At 40.7% G+C, this 16,983-nt stretch overlaps 1 protein-coding gene across 3 annotated transcripts in view; it reads left to right on the top strand.

Moving 5' to 3' along the window:
- Nucleotides 1-3,691: 3,691 nt before the first annotated feature.
- GPBP1 (GC-rich promoter binding protein 1) overlaps nt 3,692-16,983 on the top strand; it is a 35,650-nt gene continuing 22,358 nt past the window's right edge. The window contains exons 1-4 of one of the 3 annotated variants that reach the window (XM_088152984.1): nt 3,692-3,838; nt 4,839-5,759; nt 7,110-7,172; nt 13,917-13,957. The gene's annotated coding sequence lies outside the window, so the exon portion shown is untranslated. Of the gene's footprint in view, nt 3,839-4,036; nt 4,224-4,838; nt 5,760-7,109; nt 7,173-13,916; nt 13,958-16,983 lie in introns of those variants that run through there. The other 2 variants (XM_088152983.1, XM_007422322.3) reach the window with 2 other exon arrangements.

The following is a 16,983-nucleotide window of genomic DNA, read 5'->3' as shown; positions in this document are numbered from 1 at the left end:
AGAAATAAATATGCAAGGTAGCAACTGATGGCACACAGTTTTCCTTGCCTCATGGAGCCATTTTCTCAGCCTAGAAAAGGACAGAGGATTTTATTCTGCCTTAGAACAGGGTTTCTTGGCAACTTTAAGCAGTGTAGACTTCCACTCCCAGAATTTTCCAGCTGCCTAGGCTGAGAAACGCTGCTCTAGAATATAATCCTGTAGGGCTTTTGTCAAGAAGGGGAGAATTAGAGAGATGAGTTTCCCTGACTAGTCCAGTTTGCAATTCTTTGTAGCAAAGAAATGGAAATATCTGCTCTTTGCTATGATTTCCTTGTTTACTGCATGGAGATGTTTTCAGACAGGATGCAGACTGTTTTATAAAGCATCAGGGGATGAAGTTTTGAAATGATTTCACAAGGAAACTGAGCTTGGAGATTAAAAGGGGGGAGAGAATAGGGAGTGCAAAGCCTGATTTACCAGCAGTGGAAACCGTTGTACAAGCAAGCAAGCAAACTGTTAAAGGAATTCAAAGACTTCAAAAAAGTTTGTCAAACATGGCTCATTTATTTAACGATGCCCTTTTCCCCTTGTCCTTGCTCGTCCCCTCCTTTTTAAAGATTGTTTTTATTATTATAAACATTATTTACATTAAATTGCTGAGTACACAACAGCTTCTATATTCTTACACCTGGCTATTAAAATTGAAATTTTTCATACATTCTGATGGGTGTATGTTTTGCTCTTTATACAACAGATAAAATCCTGCCCATCCTGATCGAATATTCACTGCCCACATTTTTTTAAGCCCAAAGTACCACACAGTTTCCTTTCCCTTTTTTGTTTAACATCTTTAAGCTGAAAGTATAGACTTTGCTGCTTTGCTTTGATGAAACCTAACTATCAGTTCTTCCTTGCTACAAAGTTTCTATGGACCTATAGGGGAACATAGGAACAAAAGACCAACCTGCTCCCTATGACTTTCCCTATTGCAGCATCAGAGCAATGCAAGTACCAGAAGGGAAAAGAGTTTGTGTCAAAGGAAATAATGTGTGTGTGTGTGTGTGTGTGTGTGTGTAGGGATCCATGTTTCAAACATCCAGGAAGGCAAACAGAAGGCACCAGGACTAGTGAGGAGGGAACAGTCCCTAAAAGGAAAAAGCAGGCAGTGGTAGACTGATCCACACAGGAGCCACCCAGTGAGGCTTACCTTCCTGCATGGATGAGAAGGACAAGAAGCAGAGAACGATCAGTTAGACCTTGTGGAAGCCATAGCCCAGCCATGCTGCCAACTCACTGCAGTCTGGACTGGAATTTCTGAAGGTGGCTTAAGAAATGGTTGGAGCAGCCTGGGTGACCAGCAGCTTAGGCTGTGGGGTGCAAGTGCCCTAAAACTGAACGCTGAGAAAAAAGTCTCCCTTTCACCTTTTTTGGATTCATTTCCAGTTTGTGCTTCTTGAGCACAGAGATTCGTGCTGTAAATCACCAGGAAGAGAAGACATGGCTACACCCAGTCAGGAGTTGTGACTGATTTGAGTTTGATATGCCTCTCTTCCATCCCAGCTCGGGTATTGTCACTTCTCGGAGACCTGCTCATTCAGGACACAGCTCCTCATGGCTCGGCTCCTTGCCAGGAGGCTCTGGGACTCGCCTATAAGCTGGTAGGACCCATAGCAGAGATTGTAATGCAATGCCTAGAAACTATAGCACTTCCACACATACAACCTAAAGTATGGATCCAGTATGTAGATGACACCTTTGTCATAATAAAAAAGGAACAACTAGAGAAGACACATGAAACCAACATCTTCAAAGGAATAAAATTCACCACAGAGGAAGAAAACAACAACACGCTACCCTTTCTGGATATCCTGATCAGCAGAGGAAACATCAGCAAATTAGAAACCCAAGTCTCTCAGAAGATAACCCACACTAATCAAGTACTCCATTACCAAAGTAACAACCCAACCTCCCACAAGAGGAGCTGTGTAAGAACATTACTCAAGCAAGCACAAATGCATTGCAGCAACCCAGAACAGTAGAAAAAGGAAACAGACCACCTATACAACATCTTCCAACAAAATGGATATCCACGCAACTTTATCAAAAAGTGCCTGACCACTCAACCTACTACAACACAACCAACACAAGCTATGAAGAGGATAACACTGCCATGCATCAGAAAAGTCTCAGAAACTACCAACAGACTATTACAAGCACATGGCATCTCCTCAGCACACAAACCAACTAAAGCCCTCCAAAACGTCTTAAGCAAAGCAAATGACCCAGCAGCCCAAGAAGAAAAAACAGGAGTCATCTACAACATACAGTGTAAGGACTGTAACAACCACTATGTAGGACAGACGGGCAGAAGGCTTGCAGAGTGCATCCATGAACACCAACTAGCAGTCAGAAGACATGACAAAAACTTCTTAATCTCACAACACATGGACAGACTTAACCATAGTTTCCACTGGGAAACTGTTAGCATCTTAGACCAAGCTAAATCCAAAAATGGGAGGGAATTCTTGGAAGCTTGATTCAGACAAGGCAGCCATCAACAGGCACATCTACACACTACTCAAAAGAGACAATAAAAAGGAAAACAAAAGACCAGAAGATTGCCTCACCAGCAATCAATCACCAGCAATCATCACCCAGATAAGCAAAGGTTACCACCAAACACACAATCAAGCAGCAAACAGATGCTAATTAAAGAACTACCAGAGGAGCAAAACAAAACCCCCACCCCACCGGCAAGGCAGGCCACAGCACATAAATAGAGAGCAAACCCCATCCCATTTTAGCACTGAAGATGTTACCTAGCCGGGTAACGAAACGTTTGCAAGAAAACAACCAAGCAAGAAAACCCCAAGGACTCCACAGTTCAACCCTGAGCTACGCCTATTCGCTTCTATTGGGACACTGAGGTCTAGGAAACTCCCTCGTTCGGTCGGTAGAGACCAGGAGCGCCCGTCAAGGAATTCAACAGTGTTCGCCTCTGGTCCTACGTGTCGAAGTGCTGTAGCTAGATGCGTGTGTTAAGCTGCGCTGAGGAGCTGCAGGCAGATATCAGCCAGAAGAAGAGGAGAGCGTCGTTTATCTCTGAGATCGGACCGGTCTCGAGACATCGGCTAGTGAGGACAGTTCCTTTTTTCCCCTGCTTTCGGATTGCGCCTGAGCGCTCGTTTTCTTCTTCGGAGAACAATTACGCTTGCAGGATTTGGCTTCATATTAGGCGGTGCTATTGCGAGAAACAAGTCGTCCTGGACAAACATCGCCCGCGAAGACACAAGACGAGCTCACGGTTAATGTTGGCTTCCGCTGATAGGATGGGGGGGGGGGGATTCCCTCCTTCCAGCTGGATGAGACAGGAAAGGGGATTCCCCCTTGCACAGTTCTCGGAAGTTCGGGATTGTTCCCAGTGACGTCACACGGGGGTGCTCGCGGGCAAGGTGGAGGCGTTAGAAGCGCAGGAAGCGTCCACCAAACTACGTTCTGGGCTTCTTGGAGCCAGCGGGCGCCCCTGCTCATCCTTCTCCGGGGCTGGCGCCCTCCGCTTCGCGCCGGCTTTTGGACGGCGCACGGACCTACCCCCGCGCCGCGGTCGTCAAGCTCTCTCACGCCCCCCCCTACTCCCTCCCCCCCCGTCGCGTCTCTGGCTCGTGGTGGCGGCCGTTGCTGAACTCTCGCGAGGTTTGAGCGCGGGGCATCGCTGCTGCGGCTCGAAGCGGCGCCATTTTGGGACGGACTGACTGGTGCGAGGAGCTGTACGCGCGGCGGGGGAGAGGAGGCGGCGGCGGCGGCGGCAAAAGGAGCTTTCAAATTCGGGATCCCGCTTTCGCTGGGAACTTTGCTGGTAGGTGGGACCCGCGCGGCTGCCTCGTCCGCCCGGTAGGCCGAGGGAAAAAGTGGCGAGGAAATAATGTTTGCGTCTCGGGGCGGCGGAAAGCTGTGCGGAGAAGGCACGTCCTCGGGGAAGGCGGGGGTGGAGAGCTGGGTCAAAGTCCGCCGGGGTAGCGAGAGCCTTTCGCTTGGGAGCGGTTGCCGTCCCGAAGTCTCTCCGCCCGCCCCAGGCCGGAGCGTGTGGCCTTTCCGCCCCTTTCCTCTTCCCCTTCCCCCCGGGGCCCTCTGAACCCGAGGCACGGCTCTCTGGCCTCAGCTTCGTTCAGACGAACGTCCGAGAAGGGCTTGCGGGGAAGGCGACTAGCAATTCCTCTTCAGCGTAAATTTTAGGGAGCCAGGTGAGGAAGCGAGGACTTGTGCCCTACTTTACCGGAGTCCGAAATGGGCGGGGGGGGGGGGAAGGGGGAAACCGTGCGCGCTCTTCTGGGTCCAGCGAGCGAAAGCGGCGGGCTCGTTTTCTCCCGACGCTCTTCCCCCTGTTCGGGATTTTATTTCTCTTGCTCCAGTGGCTTGCAACCCGAGCCTTTTGCGCGTCGCCTCGAAAGCAAGCTCGCGGGGGAAGGGTCCCTGGTGCTTCCTATCAGGGAAGCGCGCACCGTGGGCCCCTCTTGGTTTCCCCGATCTTCCTATTGTTCGCTCTGGTTCTGTACTTCGTTGGGTCAAGGAACTTAATCCAAAGCCTTATCCTTCCGGTTTTCCTGTGGCCTTCCTCCCATGGTGCTGCGTTTGTAGCCACGACTCTTTCACCGTGTGGGAGATTCTCCCCGACCTCCTTTGCTGCTGATTTCAGCACGCATGATCAGTGTTTGTGCGCCTAGACCTTTCTTGTTCACAGGTAGGGGAATGGTTTGGATAATATTTAATAATGCATCTCTTCTCGATGTTAGTTAGAAAGGAAAACTGACTACAGGGTCTTTTGTCTCTCTCTTTTGTCTTTTTTCTCCCTTTTCTAGGTGATTCTGTAGTTTTGAACGTCAGCCTAATTGTTTTGCGTCGCCTCCGCTTAAACGAGGAAACACTTCTTCAGTTGAAAGGACAATATTTACTGCCATGGAATCGATCTGTTCAGTCACTTTCTGCTTCACTTTTTTCTGAAGTCTTCAGAACCTAGTCCAAAAAAGCTAATGAACTTTTGAAAAATTTCCCCTTCTCATTGAAGACACCTTGGACTAATTTTTGCCCATATGGAATGGATAATTATATAAACTTTTTAGGCTCTGCATATTGCTTTCAAAACTCACTTTTATTTTTCAGTTCACAAAATTCAGGAAAGACAGACTGACTCATTTTGTCAACTATATTTGGAAGATTATATTAACTGGGGCTTCTAATTTTCTTTTCTTTTTTGCTTATAGTTGATGGCAACTACTATTTAAATTTTTTAGGAGGATTGGTATTGCTGCTTGTAATGAACCCTGTTTCCTAAATGAAGACAATGAACTTTATTTTTCATTTGCATTTGCTTTTTATGTAAAGAAGCAATATGGAAATATTGAGATAGCTGCTGTGTGCAGATGCCTGAATTAACTCTTAGAAATGTACCTCATTTCAGATGTGGAATTTGTTCTCTTCTTTATGCCATAAAAGAGGTATTTATTTTTTCTAGAGCTGATGCTCATTATAGTGAGAAATATATGGAATAGGAAAGTGAAGAAACTTCAGAAAACAAGCTACTAAAATCAGACTTGTCTGACTTCAAGAAATAACTTTGCAGAGTCCTTACATGTGAAGAATGGGTAGCTGATTTTGTAGAGTCAGCTGTTCTTTGCTACAGATGTAGTATCATTAAGGAACTCAGGATATTTCAAGGGAAGCAAAACTGGAAAACTAATTGTGGAAGGTTGATGCCAATCTGTGCAGTACTCTTGGATTTTGTAAGTATTGATCCAAATACTCATATTTTGGTAGACTTAAGCGCACTGAGGTTGCTTGCTTACACTACTATTGCAACTTTTCTTCCTCAGAGCGACATTTAATATTAAATTGCATACTTAAATATACAGCTTGATTGATGCATGAATATTTGAAATCACACTGAATTCAAGTTGAATTTCTGTTATATTTTAGATTTAAATAATGTTGGTGTTCAGAAATAAAGTGTTCATATTCACATGTTACAATCCTTGGCAAGTTTTCAAATAGAAAACAAATTTTATGCCTTTTTGCTCCCTGCTTGCAATTTTTCCATACACATATATTTATACTATGACATATTAAAACAATGTCCTGTAACGTCTAACCTGAGAAACAGGTTTAATAAGGCAAATTATTGACATTGAAACCGGATGTATGAGAGGGTGCAAATTTTTCTTAACTCAGTTGAACCTGACATTCCAGTGTGGCTGTTAAGGAAGTTATGACTGTAAGCTTTCTACGCCAAGACTACCACCTGGGATGTAATGGTAATGTTAACATAGAAACAATTTTATTAATCTGAAAGATTGAAGCTATTGTTTTTTAGGAAGTTTTCTGCTGGTACAACCGCTTTTTCCCTTACACTCTATTTTCCACTAGCCCTTTCTGCACCTTCTAGATATATTCGTGAGCTGTAGAGCAGCTTGCAGAGATTGAAAATCTGTTGCACAACGATCCCTCTTTCTTGAGAAGATGGTCATGATTAAATATGAACACATGTCTGAAATATGTGTTTAGGACATAGTTGCTGAGCAGCTGTAGACTCATAGAAAAGAAGCATCTTCCTGTTTGTAGTTTAGCTAATATTTGTTGCATTGCAGCATTGTATCTCCTAGCAAGTTGTTTGAGTGTATAAGACTTTGGTCTACAAAGATTTGCTATTAAAACCTCTTTTTGCTACCCTGTTTAGATAGCACAAAATGTGGAAACTTGTCTGCCTCCATAATGGTGGTATTTGATAGTCTCTTCCCTATCTAGGTTATATTGGTGATGGGGTGTTTCCAGAGTCTTGTCGTAATTTTGATAATTGGTGCTGCCTGGGACCAAAGGCAAGGTGTTTCTCTGTTTATGTGTGGAATCTTGTACAAAATTAGATTAGCTCTTAGATTTTAACTGGGGTTCCAGAACATCTGTAAAATAATTTGATATCTATCACATTATATTCAAAAGAACTGATTAATAGTGACTTATAAATTTATATTGGTTTGTATTTCTAATTAACAACAAAGCTTCAAATTTAGTGAGAACAGAGATTTTGATTGTTTAATGCTTGATTGTTTAATGCTTCAGTGTTTTAAATCTCCTTGCAGGTTTATTTTCAACAGAATCCAGTGCTACCTCATATAAGATGGACAAAGCAATCTAATTCAGAAGTAAGTAGCATTTATTGCGGTTTGTGTGTTTTTTCTGTTTCTAAGTATAAATTACTTATACTTAATAACTAAAGCATACTTTGTAGTACTTAAACAGAAGTTTTAAATAATTTCCTCCAGTCACAAATTTAGATACTTAAAAGCCTTAAATCAGATATTAAATGATTAAATCTAGCAAAAAACTTTCTTTAGTGAATACATAATTATATATAACATTTCACATATTAAAAGGTAAGTTCAATTTAAGCTTGAATTTCCTTTTTACAACTTATTTTCATGTTCCTGTAGCACCTTTCCAATTGCTCAAACCAAACCTTTCCCTTTGTTTTAACTTTTCTGATAAATATACAGTCTAGTTTGTGGATCTTTGGGTTGGGGTATAAATCTTAATATTTAGACTTCATGAAATGGTTAGAAAGAAGGGCATGTATTGGTATTATTGAAAATGATTGTGCAGTGGTTTAGATTTGATTTCAAGGAAGCATTTCAGAGTGTTTATATGACACTCTGCAACACTTTAAAGCAGCTGTGTCTTTCCCCAGAGTCATGCAGTTGCTTTGGTGGGCAGCTGTGCAGTCCTAGGAAAAGGCATAGCTGCTAGGGTGTTGCAGAAAGGTACAATATTCATGCTTCTGAAGCCGTTTTTGGAGGTTGAACCCAAAGGACTACACAATCTTAGTATTAATTAGAAGAAAAGCACATGCATATAATTTCAGGTGCACCTGAATTAACCAAGTAGATTTGGGACCATGATATGTATATCATTTTCCTCTGGATGCATATTTGAAAGTGAATGTCAAAATTCCAAACTGCTCATTAGATTTTCAAATTAAAAAGAAAAAAAAACTTCAGAAGTTCTTAGTGAGGCATTAGTTTAAAACATTCACAGGGACAAAAATATTATACCTTAGCATTACGACAAATTGTGATGGTATTTCCAAGATCATTTTTCATTTTTCTGGAACTGAAACATTTGTATTTAAAATTGGTGGCATGTTATCTTATTAATTACAGGTAGTCCTCTTTTAACAATGCTAATTGGGATAAACTGTCATTAAGCAATTAAGTGGTCAAAAAAACCATGTGACTGCAACTTGCGAATTCCTGCTTACTTCCCCATTGATTTTGATTGTTGGAAGCTGGCAGGGAAGGTCGCAAATCGCAATCACATGACTGTGGGATGCTGTGATGACTATAAGTACGAGAACCGGTTGTAACTACTACTTGTTTAGTGCTGTTGTAAGTTTGAATGGTCGCTGAACAAGTGGTTGTTAAATGAGGGCCACCTGTATCCGTCTCAGAATCTCAGCAAATGTAAACACTTATTTTTTGTTTCCAAAATCTTAGCATGGACTTTGTGGTTTATTTCTGCTTTTGGGGGGTGAGCTGAATTTAATACGTTTTCTCTCTGTGTCTCTCTCTCACTCACACACACACACACAAACATATATATAGCACCATCTCATGTGTTCAACTCTAGTATTTCATACTACTTCAAAACAGTATGTAAATTAAGGATTTATTGGTTCTGGAGAGTGAAGAGATACAATGCATTCGGAAAGTATTCAGACCTTCACTTTTTTCAATTTTGCTGTGTTGCAGCCTGGTACTACAATCATTCAAATTTATTTTTTCCTCATTAATATACACTCAGTACCCCAGAAAGACAAAGTGAAAACAGAATTTTAGAAATGTCTGTAAATTTATTAAAAAGAAAAAACTGAAATATCACATGTACTTAAGTATTCAGACCCTTTACTCAGTACTTTGTTGAAGCACCTTTGGCAGCAATTATAGCCTCGAGTCTTTTTAGGTATGACGCGACAAGCTTTGCACGCCTGGATTGGGGGATTTTCTGTCATTCTTTGCAAATCCTCTCAAGCTCAGTCAGGTTGGATGGGGACTGTTGGCAGGCACCCATTTTCAGGTCTCTCCAGAGATGTTCAATAGGGTTCAAGTCAGGGCTCTGGCTGGGTCACTCTAGGACATTCACAGAGTTGTCCCTAAGCCATTCCTGTGTTGTGTTGGCTGTGTGCTTAGGATTGTTATGTTGGAAGGTGAACCTTCAGCCCAGTCTGAGATCCTAAGTGCTGTGGAACATGTTTTCATTGAGGATATCTCTGTACTTTGCTCCATTCAACTTTCCTTCAACCCTGACCAGTCTCCCAGTCCCTGCTGCTGAAAAACACTCCCACAGCATGATGCTGCCACCACCGTGCTTCACTGTTGGGATGGTGTTGGGCAGGTGATGAGCGGCGCCTGGTTTCCTCCAGACAGAATGTTTAGAATTGAGGCCAAACAGTTCAATCTTGGTTTCATCATACTATAGAATCTTGTTCATCACAGTCTGAGAGTCCTTCAGGTGCTTTTTTGCAAACTCCAAGTGGGCGTTCATGTCTTATGCACTGAGGAGAGGCTTCCGTCTAGCCATTCTGCCATACAGCCCAGATCGGTGGAGGGCTGCAGTGTTGGTTGTCCTTCTGGAACTTTGTCCTATCTCCACACAGGATCTCTGGAGCTCAGTCAGAGTGACCATCGGGTTCTTGGTCACCTCTGTTACTGAGGCTCTTCTCCCCCGATTGCTCAGTTTGGCCTGGCAACCAGCTCTTGGAAGAGTCCTGGTTGTGCCAGACTTCTTCCATTTGAGAATTATGGAGGCCACTGTGCTCTTGGGAACCTTCAGTGCAGCAGAAATTTTTTTGTAGCCTTCCCCAGATCTGTGTCTTGCAATAATCCTGTCTCTGAGCTCTGCAGGCAGTTCCTTTGACCTCATGGCTTTTGCTTTGATACAGTATGCATTGTCAGCTGTGAGGCCTTCTATAGAGAGGTGTGTGCCTCTCCAAATCATGTCCAATCAATTTAATTTACCACAGGTGGACTCCAATCAAGGTGTAGAAACAGCTCAGCAACAATCAAGAGAAATGGAAGGCACCTGATCTAAATTTCAAGTGTTGCAAAGGGTCTGAATACTTATGCCAATGTGATATTTCAGTTTTTCCTTTTTCATACATTTGCAAGCATTTCTAAAATTCTGTTTTCACTTTGTCATTATGGGGTACTGAGTGTAGATTAATGAGAAAAAAAATGAATTTAAACGATTGTAGTGTCAGGCTGCAACATAACAAAATTGAAAAAAGTGAAGGGGTCTGAATACTTTCCGAATGCACTGTAATATGCTTCTTACTGGAAAGGTGGTTTGATTCCTTGGAAGAATGGTTTACCAAGTTGTGGGAATATGTTTTGATGTCCAGAATAATTTTTTACCTTAAAAGTAAATCTAATGCATAATTCAGCTCTAATTAGAAACCATTTCTGGACTTAATGCAGATTTTCAGTTTTTCTCTATATGGAGTCTGTATTTTGACTTCATGGGATAATTCAATTTATTATAGCTTATAATTTCAGTCAGTGATTTATACTGTATTGACCATAGTTCCTAATATATATTCTTTGCTTAAGGCTTAATAGTGAGTCCTAGTTTTTTTTTAAGTGATTTTTTAATAATTAAGTAATTAAAGATGTATTGGAAAACTAATCTCCATGACATTCTAGATCCCTTGTTTAATTATTTGTGCTTTACTATTTATAATTTACTCTTGTATTCTTTTTATATTTTAGCTCTCTTCAATTTTTCTCTAAATTGTTTAATAAAAAAAAAATAGACCAATTTAGGGAGATAGGAATAGTGGGCCCAGAGTTGCTGTGGTTCTCCTGCTTCCTCTGAAGTCTGTTCCACTCTCTGCTGATTGGGAGGAAAGCTTAAGCCCTAGCTACATGCTCTGTGGAGGTCCTTGGGGTTCTGCCCCCTCCCTACCCCTGTCCACATGACATGAAACACAAGGTGAAGTAATTTGCTGGCATAGGGTGAAATATCATCACTAGCTGTTTATACTAAGTTATTATCTCTGTCCTGGTTGAGAAAATGATGCAGTCCAAGTTCTGTCTCAGTGCCTGGAAGCTTGGGAGGGACTGGATGGAGTGGGATAGGTGTTAGTTCAACCATACTAAGACTGAGTGGCTGTAGGTTTTAGTTCCCCCACAATGCTCAGGATTCTCCATCTTTAGTTGGATTCCCCAACAGAACTGATGCACAATTTGGACTCCTCCTGGACTTGTGGTTCCTGCTGGAAGAGTATGTGGCCAGGAAAACCTTTACAGATTTTATCTCATGTGCAAATTGTGCCTATTCCTGCATTGGGAGCCTCTGCTCATGGGAGCCATGCCTTAGTCACATCCTGCTTGGATTACTGCAATGCACTCCACATGGGGCTGCCCTTGGAGACCACTCAGAAGCTGCAACTGGTTCAAAATGCAGTGCCATAGGTAGTTATGGGTGCGCCTCAATACACCCATGTTACTTTACTACTTTGTGAGCTGCATTGGCTTCTGGGGTGCAATTCAAGATGCTGGCTATCACTTATAATACCTTTTCTATCACAGAGCTGGGTTATTTATGAAACTGTCTCCCATAAGTTCTGCTTGTCCCCCAGATCTGACAGAACTGGCATGCTCTGAGTCCTTTCCATCAAGCAGTGTCATTTGATGGGACCCAGAAAGCATGCATTCTGTATTGTGGTATTTGTCCTTGTGGAAGAGCTCCCCCCTCTGGTCAATCTTATTTAGCTTTTGTAAGACTCTTGACCCTTCTGTTTCCTTAGGCATTGGTGGAAAGAAGCATAATTGGTTAACTGTTTTCAATTTGCTGTTATACTTTGGTTAGTTTTTAATAATTTTAGTCATACTGCAATTAGTTCATTTTATTAATCACTTTATTCTATTGCAGTGTAGGAAGTGTGTCTTTTCTGTGGTTGCCCCTGTTCTCTAGAATAATCTCTCCCGGGATATATGACAGGCCCCAATTCTGCAGGTCTTTAGGGAAACCATTAAAAACTGACTGTTCCCCCAGGCCTTAGGGACCAGTTGAGCGAAAGTCCCCTTTTGGTTGTTTTGTTACATTGCTTGGTCACTATTTTATATTTTGTAGTTATATATTATATATGGTGGGGGGGTTTTTGTTTATTGTTTTTTATTCTGTAGGTTGCTCAGAGTCATGCAATTCAAGTTGGCAGCCTTATAAGTCTCAAAAATGAAAAAATATATTTATCATGTTTTATTATTTTATGTAATATGAATCATTTAGTGTTTTCATTGTTTTGCAATGAACTATCACCAGTTTTTCAATTTTAATGAACAGTAAATTGACTTTTAGGAGGGGCAATATTGATTCAATAGATAGCTCCATAAGCTCACTGGAATAATCTAGGAAAAGGGAAAAAGGAATTCAGTATTCATATACTTATACATTACAGGTAACAGATATTATAATCAAAATGCTAACATTAAAATTTTGCTAAACAAAGCTGAATTTCCTTTTAAAAATATGATTTGGTAGGTCATTGAAATACAGTGGAACCTCGGGTTACGAATGCTTCTGTTAATGAACTTTTTGGGTTACGACCAGCTCCGGCCGCAAAATTTTGCCTCGGTTTGTGAACTCCGCCTCGGGGTACGAACAGGATACGCGGCCATTTTCCCTCCCATGACATGGTCCGTGGCCATTTTTCCGCCCCTGGCACGTGGTCCGCGGCCATTTTTCCGCCCCTGACACGTGGTCCACGGCCATTTTTCCGCCCCTGACACGTGGTCCGCGGCCATTTTTCCGCCCCTGACACGTGGTCCGCGGCCATTTTTCCGCCCCTGACACGTGGTCCGCGGCCATTTTTCCGCCCCTGACACGTGGTCCGCGGCCATTTTTCCACCCCTGACACGTGGTCCACGGCCATTTCCCCCCCGACACGTGGTCTGAGGCCATTTTTCCGCACCTGACACGTGGTCGTAGGGAGGGGGACTCTCCCTCCAAGCAATAGCCGCCTCCCTGTCCTCCACGCCAGGATTAACGGTAATTACATTGAACCTTATGGGGAAATTTGCTTCGGGTTACGACCAATTCGGGCTGCTACCAGAGTCACGGAATGAATTAAGTTCGTAACCCGAGGTACCACTGTAATGGTTGATTTATGTTAATTTAAACAAATCATTTGAGAAAATTTCTTAATATATCTTTCCTAACAGTATTGTAAAATGTTACTGTATGATATTACTTGTAGATAAATCTACAGCTTTTTAAGTAATTGCATTCTGTAAACTGCTCATTAATGGTTCTGGCAAGAGTGCTGTAAGACTTCATTGGACTGATCCATTAATATATGTGTGTGTGAATGATTTCAGTTACAGTACAGAGAAAGTGCTTCTTAAATTTGCAGAAGATCACAATGGTGGTTAGCGTCAATACTGATTTTGTCTTAGACAAAGCCCTATATTTTTAAAAATACTATTGTAATAGGATAAGGTAGATTTGGCCTGCGTGCTGCTCTTTTTTAATTAGTATCATAGTAGGTCAGAAGCTGAAGATGAATTTGCAGTTTTAACATAATGAGAATTATAGGGCCCAGATCATAGAATGTAGTATCTATTTTCCAGTGCTGATTAGAATGCATCTGTGTTCAATTCTAGATGCTGTATTTTTAGAAGAAGATTGTTTATACCTGCTTTTCATAACCATGTAAATCAATCTTTTATAGCCAGAGGGCTACAACTGGCTTTTGATTAATGCACTGGTAGCTATATTGCAATAAGTTAATAGGGTCATTGCAAAAATAAATTTGATTTAATAAATTCAAAATTAAATGCTGTTAATACTCATGTATATGTAATACAGTATTTTCTCCATCTGACTCATTACAGAATATATCTTGGTGGCATCTTTTGAAGGAGCTGTAACAGAAGTATGTGAGAATTTTTGGGAGCTGCGCTTTGTACCTATATGCATGTGATAGAGATTGATGACAAAGATGGGAGAGCTAGCTTTATGAAGCATGGTTGAAAGGGCTGGGCATGTTTAGCCTGGTTAAAATAAGTTTAATGGAATAGACATGGTAATGCTTTTAAAAGCTCTTATGGAAAAGATGGACAATAATAGAAAAAAAAAAGCAAAATCATCAATTACAGTTTTCTGTATTCCCATATTTAATCTCACAAACCTTTTGCTAGTCACAGGAAACCATATCAGAGAATAACTCTGTTCATTATTTTAAAAAAGGAGAGAATGAAAACCATTTATAGCTTGCCAAACAAATGGATAGTTTTGTTGTAAAAATTGAATTGTTAACGTTTTGGCTCTAACTTAACATTCAGGTTGCCTCTTCAAGAAATATATGAGATAGTAATAATGGGAATGTTGATTTAAATTCATCCACTGAAGCTAACATATGTGATAGACTTGATAATGCCACCGTTTTTCCACAACCTGAGAATTTCTGCCTATATTTTTTAAAGAAACAATCTTTACAACTTTCTCTTAAATCATTTTAGAGGATGTCTTCTCGATATCCTACCAGCTAAGAGAGAGCAGCAACAAGAGGATCTCTTCTGTAAAACATTTCCATGGCACCAGCATTGTTACCTTTTTGGTTCCAAATGAAGCTGTTCTTTTTCCAGGCTTTTAATACATTGCTATTTTAAGGTTCCAAGTCTTACTTTTTTTTAAAAAAATCTTAATTTATCTGGAAGCACTGCTAAGAGATAGCTTGTAAAGAAAGTATAATAAAAACTGACGTGCATGTAGGGATAAAATGTGTGGTTAACAGAATAAAGTTCCATGAATAACTATCCCTAATCCCAATGTGTAAACATAAAGAATTTGCATGTGTTAATGTCTTCATGTCTTGAGTCTAACTGTCCCCTTACAATATGTGATTTTAAATATTATAGATAATAGAAACCATAAACAAATAGTAGCATTTCATTAACTCAGTATGGTAATATTCCTAATGTTACCAATCTTAAAGACAATTTTGCTCTGGAAATAAGATAAATCTCTCTGTAAAGATAATTTTTGTCCATATGGGTATAGCATATTCTGTTTGATTAAATTATATTTATAGTATATTCTTCTGAGTAGTTCAAAGTACTTTGCATGACATTTGCAGGATATTCCCTTATGAGTTCAGAGACAAAATTTGCTTAGCTTCAGTGGTAAAACTCCACTGTGTGAATTTAGATAGTTCTTTGCATTATCTAAGAACTATCTAAATTCTTTAGCATTATCTAAATGCTAAGATAATTTATATGAAGACCCAGAATTCAGAGGTTCTGATGAGAGTGCTATAAGACTTAATTGGACTGATCCATTCATATATATGTGTGTGTTTAAACGGAGTTTATACTGAGCCATTTTAAAAAAATATATAAATGGATGTAAATCTGCTATACACAACTTAGTATTAGTTGTATAAAAAAGCTCCTTGGCTTTTTCAATATGTAGAATCTTAAATCAACCTGGTGTATGAAATCTGCATAACCTAGTGGTTATGAACAATGAGCATACTCCTGCAGCTTCTGCTAATTGTCCTTGGTAAACAATTGCTTCATTTTTTGTTTTTTCAAAGCCTTTTAAAGGGCTTTGTAGGAAATCTCTTTCCTGCCAAGATTTGCCCCTTCATGGAGTGGAGTCATGCCCTTCAGGGCTGGCCAAATCATTCTGTGCATGGAGAAAAGAACATCCTTTTGTTCAAAACATAGAAAAGCACAAGTGATCTGGCATTGAAAACTCCCCTCTTTCACCATGCTCAGGTCACTGAACCTGAAGGGGAGTTTGCTTGACAGAGTCCCCGTCCCCTCTGCAAAAAAAAAAAAATTCATTTAGTTCCAAATCATTGCACCTTTATTTATCACAAAGGTTGCCCCAGAAGATGAAAATAGATTTGGTACTGTCCACAAATTTTTATTTTCTTTATGGTTATTTCTGAACACTGCTAAATTATTAACAAAACTGATTGTGAAAACATTGCCTCTTAAATTTTTGTGTAGAATTATGAACAGGATTGATATATGTAGACTGCTTTGACGATCAGCCCACTAGTTTCTCCTAACCTAATATTGTATCTGAGAAATTCAGTACAATGTTGGAAAGAAACCTATTCTGTCACCTCTACCTTGGGAGCAGAATACACCTAGTTGGAGAGTTGGCATTTCAACCAATTAGCAAGTGCCAAGAAGCTCACTCTGGTCCCTGTCAGAAAGGGGTAGCAGGAATAGGGCAGGCACACAGAAAAACTCTGCTTCTTTCTTCTCCAATTCAGAAGTTACAGCTTGTTTTGCTTTTCTGTTTATGTTCAGCAAGTACAGAGCTGAAAGAAATAACAGGCTTTTGCCAATTGTTAGGGCAGGGAGAAAATCCGTTCCCATTTTGCAGCTTCAGTGTTGGTTGCCAGAGCTTGATAGGTCTATAAACAAAACTGTCAAGCTGGAGTTATGAAACAAATTATACATGTTATCTTTAATAGAGTTTATCTGTCTGCCCAATATCCTGCTTTGCAGTTTTTCTTACAATCTATTCATCTTTTAAAAATTACTTAATATTTTATAGTAGCCTATTACCTTTTTACCTTTGTTGGGAAGCATTCTTGAGGAGAGGGAATCTTTTCATGTTTGTTATTGATGTGCGCGGAGTCCTTGGGGTTCTTTGAACTTGGTTGTTTTCTTGTAAATGTTTCGTTACCCAGCTAGGTAACATCTTCAGTGCTAGAATGGAATGGGGTTTGCTCTCTATTTATATATTGTGGCATGTCCTGTCAGTATTGGTGGGGGTATGGGTTTTGGTTTTCTCTATTTTTTTCCTCTGGTAGTTCCTTGATTAAGGTGTTGCTTACTGCTTGTATGTCTGGTGGTAATCTTGGTGTTAATCTCTGCTTATCTGGGTGATGATTGCTGGTGAGGAGATGTTCTGGTCTTTTGTTTTTCTTTCTATTGT

Source organism: Python bivittatus, unplaced genomic scaffold (genome assembly GCF_059951505.1).
Source record: "Python bivittatus isolate LINGU-HERP-01145 unplaced genomic scaffold, Pbiv_v1 ctg000570_np1212, whole genome shotgun sequence".
In the NCBI taxonomy this organism is placed as follows: domain Eukaryota; kingdom Metazoa; phylum Chordata; class Lepidosauria; order Squamata; family Pythonidae; genus Python; species Python bivittatus.
This window is presented reverse-complemented; position numbering and strand designations above follow the sequence as displayed.